Here is a 10,249-nt window from a genome sequence, read left to right as displayed (position 1 = left end):
TTTTATTTGTGTTTTTTAGTTAGCATAATATTTATGAGGTTTATCTGTATGGTAGCACGTGTAAGTACTGCATTCTTTTTTATGATGAACAAAATTCCATATACATACTATATTTTATTTATTTACCTTTTGACAAACAGTTGGATTGTTTCTACCTTATGGCCATGGTGAGTATTTATTAGTATTCATGTGCATATATTTATTTGAGTACCTGTTTCCATTTTTTTGCATATATATCTAAGCATCAATTTGCTGATTTCTATAGTAATTCTGTTTAACATTTTGAGTCAAACTGTGTTGCGCTGTAGCTGCACCATTTTACATTCCCATAAGCAATATTTGAGGGTTCCAATTTCTGCAAACCTTCATGGACATTTGCTACTTTCAGTTTACTTTTTTGTTATTATTATTGTTGTTGTTATTATTATTGCCATCCTAGAAAGTGTGAAGTGGTATTAATTGTAGTTTATTTGTATTTACCTAGTGACTAATGGTGAGCATCTTTCCATGAGTTTATTGGACACTGTGCATCTGTAGAGAAATGTCTTTGCTCACTTTTTAATTGTGTATTTGTTGTTCTCTTGCTGAAATATGAGTTTTTAAAATATATTCTGTATATTTGACCCTTGTAAGATACACAACTTACAAATATTCTATTCTATTTTGTAGGTTGTCTTTTTACTTTATAGATAATATTTTTTAGAAGCCTAAAGGTTTTTAATTTTGGTGAAGTAAAATTTATCCTTTTTTGTTGTTTTTGTTGTTTATGTTTTTGTTTTATATTTAAGAATTACTGCCAAATAATTCACAAAGACGTATATGTATGTTTTCTTTTAAGAGTTTTATGGTTTCAACTCTTATATTTTAGATCATTGATCCATCTTGAGTTAATGTCTTTAAATGATGTGGATGATCATCCAACTTCATTCTTTCACATGTAAATATCATCAGTCCGAGCAATACTATTTGAAGAGAGCGTTTTTGTTTTGTTTTGTTTTTTTCTCCTTATTGATAGTCTTGTCACTTGTGTTAAAAATCAATTGATCACCAACGGATGTGAGAATTTATTTTTGGACTCTCAAGTCTATTTTATTGGTCTGTATATTTATCATTAGGCTAGTACCACACTATTTTAATTACTCTAAAATTGTAGTAAATTTTAAAATCAGGTGTGTGTCATTCAACTGTGTTCTCCCTTTTCAAGATTAATTTGGTGACTTGGACACACTTACAAATCCATATAAATTTAATGATTGACTTTTCCATTTCTGCAAACAAACAAAAAAAGCCATTTGTTTTAACAGAGATTGCATTGAACTGATAAATAACTTTGGTTAGTACTGCCATCTGAATACCATTCAACCATTAACACAGGATATCTTTTCTATTATTTAGGCCTTCTTTAATATATTTCAAGAATGTTTTGTAGGTTTCAGTGTACAAATGTTGTATCTTATTTGCTAAATTGTACCTTGGTGTTTTATTCTTTTGGATGTTTTTTAATGAAATTATGTGCTTTTTAAATTTTTTTTTGGATTGCACATTGCTGTTGTATAGAAGCACAAGTAATTTTAATGTTTTAATTTTATGCCCTGCAACCAGACTGAATTTATTTTTTAGCTGTGGTAGTATTTGTGTGGATGTGTATGGATTCTTTTGGATTTTTTATATATAAGATCATGTTATCTGTGACTATATATGATTTTACATCTTCTTTTCCATTTTTATGTCCTTTATTTATTTTTCCAGCCTAATTGTTCTGACTAGAATGTCCAGTGCCATGTTAAATACCAGTGGTGACAAAGGGTGTCATCTTTTTCATCTTAGGAGGAAAGCTTTTAATCTTTCACTATTGAGTATATTGAGTATATTGAGTTGTGATATATTTTATCAATGTCCCTTTTCATATTTAAAAAGTTATCTACTATATTTTTTCTGAGTTTATTTGTAACAAAAAGGTATTGGATTTTGTCAAATGCTTTTATTGTATCAGTTGGGTAATCATGATTTTGTTTCTGCTTTCTTCTGTGTTCTATTAATGTGGCATATTAGATTGACTTACTGTCTCATATAGAAGTTTTCTTGCATCCCTAGAATAAACATCACTTGGTAATAATATATAATCTTTTAAATGTGGTGTTAGATTTAGTTTGGCTAGTACTTTGTTGAGGATTTTTTAATCCAGATGCATGAGACATATGATATATAGTTTCTTTTTAAGTGATATCTTTAACTGGCTAGTACAAGGACAATTTTGACCTCATCAAAAAAAGATACAAAAATGTCCTTCATATTTATTTTTGGAAGAGTTTGAGAAGGAATAGTGTTAATTCTTCTTTAAATATTTGTGGAATTTACCAATGAAGCCATCTGTTTCTGAACTTTTAATTATTGACAGATTTTCAAATAGTAATATAATCTCTCGGTTTCTTATATGTGTGTTCCAGATATTCTGTTATTTCTTGTGTCTGTTTTGTTATTCAGGGGTTTCTAGGGATCTTTTAAAATTTCTTGATGTGATCTAATTTGTTGCCATACAATTATTTATAGTATCCTCATACTATTTTTAAAAGTCTTTAAGGTCAGTAGTAATACCCTAGTTACTTTTCTGACATTAGTTATTTGCTTGTTCTTTCTTTGTTTCTTTGTCAGACTAGTTAAGTTTTTGTCAGTATTATTAATCTTTAAAGAAAACAATTTTGGTTTTATTGATTCTCTCTATTGTTTTTTTTCTATTCTCTATTTCATTGATATCCACTTTAATCTTCATTATTTTCTTCCTTCTGTATGTTTTAGTTTGATTTGCTCTTCTTTTTTTCTTGTTCCTTCAAGTGTAAAGTTAGATTATTAATTTGAGATTTTTGAGATATTTTTATTGGAGATATTTATAACTGTTTCTTATCTGAGCGTTGCTTTTGCTATATCCTAGAAGTTTTTGTTTTTACTTATCTTTAAAAATTTCTTAATTTCCTGTGATTATTTCTTTGACTCATTGATTTTTTTAAGGGTGTCTTGTTTTATTTCCATGTATCTTTGTATTTTCTGTGTTGTTTTTTTTTTTTAAGGAAAATTCATTGAGAGGACAGAAAAACTCTCACAGTGGGAGAGGACCCGAATGGGTTACCCCATTTTTGTATTTTCTAGTTTTCCTTGTGTTACTAATTTCTAGCTTCATTTTATTCTGGTAAGAAAAAATTCTTTGTATGATTTCAATATTTTTTGGTTTATTTAGAGTTATTTTTAGCCTAACATATGATCTATTCTGAAGAACATTCTGTGTGCACTTGAGAAGAATATGTATTTTCCTGTTGTTTGCAGGAGTGATCAATGTGTCTGTTAGAGTAGTTGGTCATATAGTTAGGTCTAGAAAATCATGATAATCTCAGTTGATGTCAAGGAAAATATATGTCAAAATGCTTTCAGAACAAAAAAAAATGCTTAACTAGAAACAGAATGCAACTACTTCAACACAATAAAGACCACACACACACACACACACATACACACACACAAAGCTAGCATCATATTCAATAGTGAAAGACTGCAAGTTTTTTCTCTAACATTAAGATTAGGAATAGGATGTCTGCTTTGTCACATCTTAAATTTGCACAATATTAAAAGTGTTAGCCACAAAAACTAGGCAATAAAATAAAATAAAAGGAAGAAGTTAAATTATCTGTTTACAAATGATATAATTTTGTATGTAGAAAATCCTAAATATTTCACACACAAATATATGACTATTAAGTAGATTCATAAAATTTCAGGGTACATAGTCAATGCACAATAATATGTTCTGTATCTATTCACTCATAATTATCAATTCAAAAATGAACTTAGGAAAATAATTCCAGTTACAATTGCTTCAAAAAGAATAAACTACTTAAGAATTATATTAACCAGAGACAGGAAATATTGTACACTGAAAACTACAAAATATTGTTGAACTAAATTAATGAAGACATAAATAAATGCAAAGGCATTCTGTGCTCACTGAGTGGAAGACTTACCATTGTTAAGATGTCAGTGCTACCCAAAGTGATCTACAGTTTTGATATAAGGCCCAATAAGTGTTCCTGGTAGAAACACTTAATGTAATTGGAATATAAAAAGGAGCAAACAAAGCAGAATAAGTGTTGGCATTCAAATGTTTATTTTTGCTCAAAAACTTTTTTAAAATTAATAACAGGCAAGATACCAGACAGCCAGGAGGTTCAGAGACAGTGAGGCAACATAAACAAACAAACAAAATTGTAACTATCCATACCAAATTTAAGCTGCAGAAAACCTAATGCAAACATAAAATCTTAGAAGAAGGGAGAGGGAGGTGAGAATTAAACTAAAGAACAAGCATAATGATTATAGTGGATTTCTAGTGATTATTCATACAAACAAGAAGAGCTGAGTGAATTATTCAAAGTGTTGACAGAAACCTCTTTCAACCCAGATATCTATATTCAGTAAAATTATCCTTCAAAAGTGAAGAAAAAAATAAAGGTTTTGTCACAAAACAAAAACACACAAAACAGAGGGAGTTTGTAGCCCGTTGATTTATCTTGCATGAAATATTAAAATAAAAATAAGATATTCAGAGGGGAGAAAAATAATATTGGTTAGAAATGTATATCTGTAGGAAAAGGAAGACCATTAAAAAAAAGGAATACATGGAATTCAAGATGTCCACCTAGAAGCAGTCAACTGATACTTCTCCCTCGGAACAAACCAAGGAAGAGAGTCCCAGCAGTCAGAGATATCCAGCAATCAGAGCAAGTTGACACAGAGGTCGCCCCCGACAACCCATAGAGGACCACTGGGACACACAGAAAGCAGGGAAGACAGAAAACAGGCATCCTGTTTAAGAGTCAGGAAGCCCCCTCTTTGCCAGGATCACAGTGGAAGCTGAGAGCAGCCACTGAATGTGGGAAATGGTGTGTGGGGGAAATTAGGAATTTGAGGCTTCCTCCTCCATGAACAGGGAGGGTCCCCTGAGCCTCATGGGACTCCAGTCCCACATGAACCGGTCTGGCTCTGGCACAGCTATATACCCAGGTGGAACTGGGAAACAATCCAAGCTCTTAACACCTACAGCTGAACCATCCAGAAAACTACACGCTACAGTCAATGCTTGGCCATCAGATCCCAGGCTGGAAGAGAACCCCAGCCTAGCTACCTTCACTCACTCCAAGAGCAAGTTCTGCTGTTGCAGGCTGCATGCAATTCTAGTTTGGAGCTAGATCTCTCTAGTGAGAGATCCTGTTGCTGAGAGAACTTTTGAGTTCTGAACACGCAGACTCTAACAAGGGAAGGGAAGCCAGGAGGAGCTCTGTCACTCTGGGAACCCCTCTCTCCCTGCATGAAAGCTTCTGTGCATCAAATAGCTCTGCCATTCCTGCAGCACGGCCACAGAGGCAGGGGACCCAAGGCGCATCCCAGTTTCCACTGAGTGAAATAGCTAATGAAATGCAGCAAATAATTGCAATCACTTGCTTGACATAAGTAACTCCGTTTTGTTGAAATCCTCCATCTTAGCTGCCTGCCTAACCTCAAAATGACCCCCCAATGTATACATATAATTGCTGGAACGTTCCCATAACTACAGACCCACAGCTTAGTTCCCCTGAGCTGCTTACGCTGACCGATCATGCTGACCGTTTGCAATACTCCCTAGCTACAGGTTGCGTGCAATTGTATGCTTTATTGACTGAAATCAGATGTTGTGCCAAGAAATTGTTAAGGAATTATTACTTACAAAATTCCCCCCACCATGTCTCGATAGTTTGTTCTTATATTTTGTTCCTTTTGTTTTTAGTTCCTTGTACACTCACCCCCTGCTATGTAGCCAACCTGCAGATTTTACCTATATAAGCTTTTTGCTGATTATATTCTGTATCAAGAACTTCATGCCAAGAGCCTACTCTTGACCGCGCGCTACTAAAGGATTCAGTATTAATTTGGACTTGGCATACTGGCGTGTCTCCTTCTCGCAATCCAGTCATAACAGAGTACATACAGTTGAGGAGCTGGAAAGCAGACCAGGCAGTTCCAGCCTGTGGGAAAAACATTGCTGAGGAAAGAAACTTTGAGTTCTAAGTATGGACAGCCTCAGACACAGGAAGGAGAGCCAGGGGTGGCAGGGGATGGTTGTTGTCCTCTTGGCAATCCCTCTTTCCTGTGTGAACTCTTTTGAACAACAGAAATGACCCAGCCATCCCCACAGCATGGCCACAGCAGCCAGGAGACCCGTTTTCCATCATGTGCTCAAGTGGAGAACTGGAGCACAGTCCAGTTTTACCTAGCACTCCCCAACCAGTTTTTGCCCTTTGCCCAGCTAGAAAGTCCAGGGACTGAGAAACTTTGGGAGTTTCCATAGCCTCACCCATCTCCCAGGACATATGTGTACTTCTCTGGAAAACAAAGGCCAAGCAAAAAAGCACAGCCACCACCATAGCTGGCTGTCTCTTGCAATCACCACCTCCTGGCCGGAGGTCCACTAGCACAACCATGACAACATCTGAGACGATAATACAGCTATTAAAAGGAGATCAGAACAAAGTTCTGGTCACCATTCATTTCCTAGACTAATCTATAGACTGAGGCATCAGAGATCTTCTCCAGAGGCAGCATATACATGATGGAATACTATGCAGCCTTAACGAAGAACAAAATTATGTCCTTTGCAGCAATGGGATGCAACGGAGACCACTATTCCCAAGTGAACAATCCAGAAAACAAAAAATTGAATACCGAATGTTCTCACTCATAACTAGACCCTGATTACTGCAGAGTACAAAGGTAGGAACAACAGAGCTGGACACTGCTGAAGGAGGGAGGGAAAAGGGGCACACTGGGGTACCAGGTTCAACATTCACAAGAAGCAACCCAAGCCTCACTTCCATGCAACTGACTTATGTAATAAACCCTCACATGTACACCACAACTCTTGCATTTAAAAAAAAAGTGAAAGAAATGAAAGCAAAATAAAATGCTTACTTATCTGTAATCTAAAGATCACTGGTTAATATAATCACAGTGACAATGTATAGAGTATAACATAAGGGAGTTCATCTCAGCATGCGTGGTCATGCTGGGATTGATTCCTCTTCCTTTTCCTCCCTGGCAGGTTTGGGGACGGTGGACCTGCAGTTGCAACATTTCATGGAGGTGGAGATGCAGAAGCAGTGCTTCCAGCAGCTGGTACATCAGATGACAGAACTTTGTTGGACCAAAGTTGGACAGTTGGGCTGAGGCCTGTTTTGTGAACTGCATTGAACGCTTCATTGATACAAGCAAATTCATCTTGAATCGACCAGAACAGACTCAGAAATCCAAGCCAGTCTTCTCATAAAGCCTTTCTGACTGACCTCAGCCTTACCTCTTTAGAAAAGGAAAGTAGTTCAAGAAATGAAGAGCTGTTGATGGAATGATTGAAAAAACAACTATGGGGGGTTTGACTTCCATCTTTTGTCACTCTTGGGACAGCCTGTCATCTGAGAATGAACAAAGACCAATTTTTGTGCGTGTGGGGCTCGAGAGTCATATGTGTATTTGGTTGTGTTTTTTAATGCCAGTCTTGTGGAAATAGTTGACAGATGAATGGAAAATTCTATTAGATGCATATTACTATAGGTGGGACTATGCTTTTCTCAAAGTCCCGTGAACTGCTTCCTATAATTTTGATAGTGAAACTGCTTTCTGTAACTTGACAGTGAGACGACATAGGTAAAATCTCTCATTTATGTGGATTCATTTCAGATTTCTGGGGAGATCTTTGTGTCTGTCAGAAAGAGCAGCATTGGAGGAAGAATAATTTGGCCATCTCCAGTGCTTGACCATCAATGCTAGAAAAAAAGATCTGTAGAATGTTCATCAGTACACCTCAAGTTTCTAGATTATGTCTTTCCCTCATACTATGATTTACTTAAATATCTCTACAAAGTATGGTCTCAAGGTAGTATAGGCAACCTAAGAGTCTAGAGGCCTTTAGTTCTAAGGAATCTAGCCAGTGAACATTATTTTCATCACTAGACTGCCACAAGGAAGAAGTGAATTTGCCCTGTTTGTCAGGGCACAAAAATTCAAAGATATGCCTGAACAAGTTATAAAGATTTAGGCCAGTGAAAAACCAACAGCAGTTTCAGGTACAGGTACATGACTAATATTAATCAGTGTAGATGCAATTTACTACATTCTTTTTTGATCACTGAAATAAAAACTTCTACAAGATTCAACTCTGATTGAGAAGGTTTTCTATTCTGGTTATCATCTCCAACCCAAAGCGATTTAGCATGGGTTGTTTCCAAGGCTGAAATGCAGTCATTCAGTCTAGGTACCTGCTTTGTGCAAGGTACAGCACAGTATTCCAGGGGTCCCTGACCTTTTTGTGACAAAGAGAACCTTGAGGTGAAATGAGAGGGAAGGAATTCTGGGTTGACAGTTGATTCCCTGAGAATAGTAGAAGTTGTATTCACTGGATTCCCCTCCTCATTTCAAATCCTAGTAGACAGCAGTATAGACCTAAAATAGACCTACTTGTATCCATGAAAGTTGAGGAAATACACAATTCTAGAAGCCTCAAGTTCTTGTTTAGCTTTTCCTCATATAAGCACTACAAGGAAGTTGTTTTTTGTTTTGTTTTAGTTGGGGATCTCACTCTATTGCCTAGGCTAGATTGCAGTGGCACAATCATGACTCACCACAGTCTCAACCTCCCAGACTCATGCAATCCTTCCACCTTAGCCTCCCAAGTAGTTATGACTACAAGTGTGCGCCACCACACCCAGCAAATTTTTTGAGTTTTTGTATGTCTCGCAAGGTTGCCTAGGCTGATCTCAAACTCTTGACCTCAAGCAATCCTCCCACCTTGACCTCCTAAAGTGTTAGGATTACAGGCATAAAAGCATAAGCTACCATGCCCAACCCTACAGGAAAGTTCTTTTTTTATAAATCATGATGAAAATAAAGTTCATCAAACATTTAAGTGCTTGTTTTGTGCCACTGTTCTTTCTCAGTGACAGGATTTGAGTAGTTCACAAAAACAAAGTCCCTGCCCTTTGAAGAGCGTATGCTCTAGCTAGAGGAGACAGGCAGTAAACATAAATATGTCAATTTATTAAGTGCTGTGGAGAAAAAGCAGAGTAAAGGGTGTTAAGGAAGGTTGTGGGGCATTGTTCTTTTATATAAGATGGTTTAGAAAGCCTCCTTGGGAAGTGGCATTTCAACAGAGACCTGAAAGAATGAAGTGACCAAGTCTTAAGGGTATCTGGGAGAAGAACATTTCAGGTAAGAGCAAGTCCAAAGGCCCCAAAGTTGGAGCTGCATGCCATGATGCCAGGGACAGGAATAGTCAAGAGGTCAGTATGGTTGGGATAAAAAGAGTTCAGGAGAATGGGAAGAAATAAGACCAGAAAAATACATGAGTGGTATTGGGGCAGGGGTTGTGTGTTCACCGATCACATAGGACATTGTGGGCCAAACGGGTGATATAATAGAACTTGCTTTAGGAGTGTCTGGTTGCTTTTTGGAGACTATGCACGTGGTGAAGAAGCAGTAGCAGTAGTAGTAAGAATAATGGCATTTTGAAATCCAAGAGAAATCAGGCGTTTAGGGCAGGTATCTGGTATATACCTTGTATTTGTATGCCCGTGTTGATTATTTTTTTCTACAAAATTTGATATGTTCACGTAAAACCTCAAGTCGCATAAAAGGGTTTCTTATTCTTTAAAAAAAAAAAGAGTATAACATATGGATAATTGAAATAAGTGGCAGTAATATAAAGATTATGTAAGAGAAAAGAGAGGAATTCACAATATTCTGTTATAGGTACTTGCACTACTTATAAGGTGGTACAGTTTTATTTTGAGCTTAATGTCGATTAATTTAAAAGGTATATTATAAATGCTATGAAAAATACTAGAAGTTTTAAGTTATAACCAATATGCTTTAAAAGGAAAAAAGAGCATAATATATGCTCAAACAAAAAGCAAGAGGGCAGAAAACAAGTGAAAAAAAGATGGGAAAAAATGCAACAATTACCAAAGAGTTACAAACATGATAGATATTAATCCAACTATATCAATCATCACTTTAAATGTGGATAGTCTATGAGTATCAGAGGATGTCATAGTGAATTAAAAATAACTCACTTATGTGATGTCTACAGGTAACCCCACTTTAAATATCAACATCAAATAAGTTAAAACGTCAAGAGAAATATTACACTCTAACAATTCTGTAAAGAAAGCTGAAATAA

The 10,249-nt window shown here is 36.0% G+C and overlaps 1 pseudogene; it reads left to right on the top strand.

Annotated features, from left to right (window-relative positions):
- The first annotated feature begins 7,071 nt into the window (after positions 1 to 7,071).
- On the top strand, positions 7,072 to 7,360 carry LOC110595068 (annotated as a pseudogene).
- Positions 7,361 to 10,249: the final 2,889 nt, after the last annotated feature.

The sequence above is a fragment of the Carlito syrichta genome, unplaced genomic scaffold (assembly GCF_000164805.1).
Source record: "Carlito syrichta isolate Samal-C Ts95f unplaced genomic scaffold, Tarsius_syrichta-2.0.1 Scaffold246438, whole genome shotgun sequence".
Classification (NCBI taxonomy): domain Eukaryota; kingdom Metazoa; phylum Chordata; class Mammalia; order Primates; family Tarsiidae; genus Carlito; species Carlito syrichta.
Note: the sequence above shows the minus strand (reverse complement) of the source record. Positions and strands in the feature narration are given on the sequence as shown.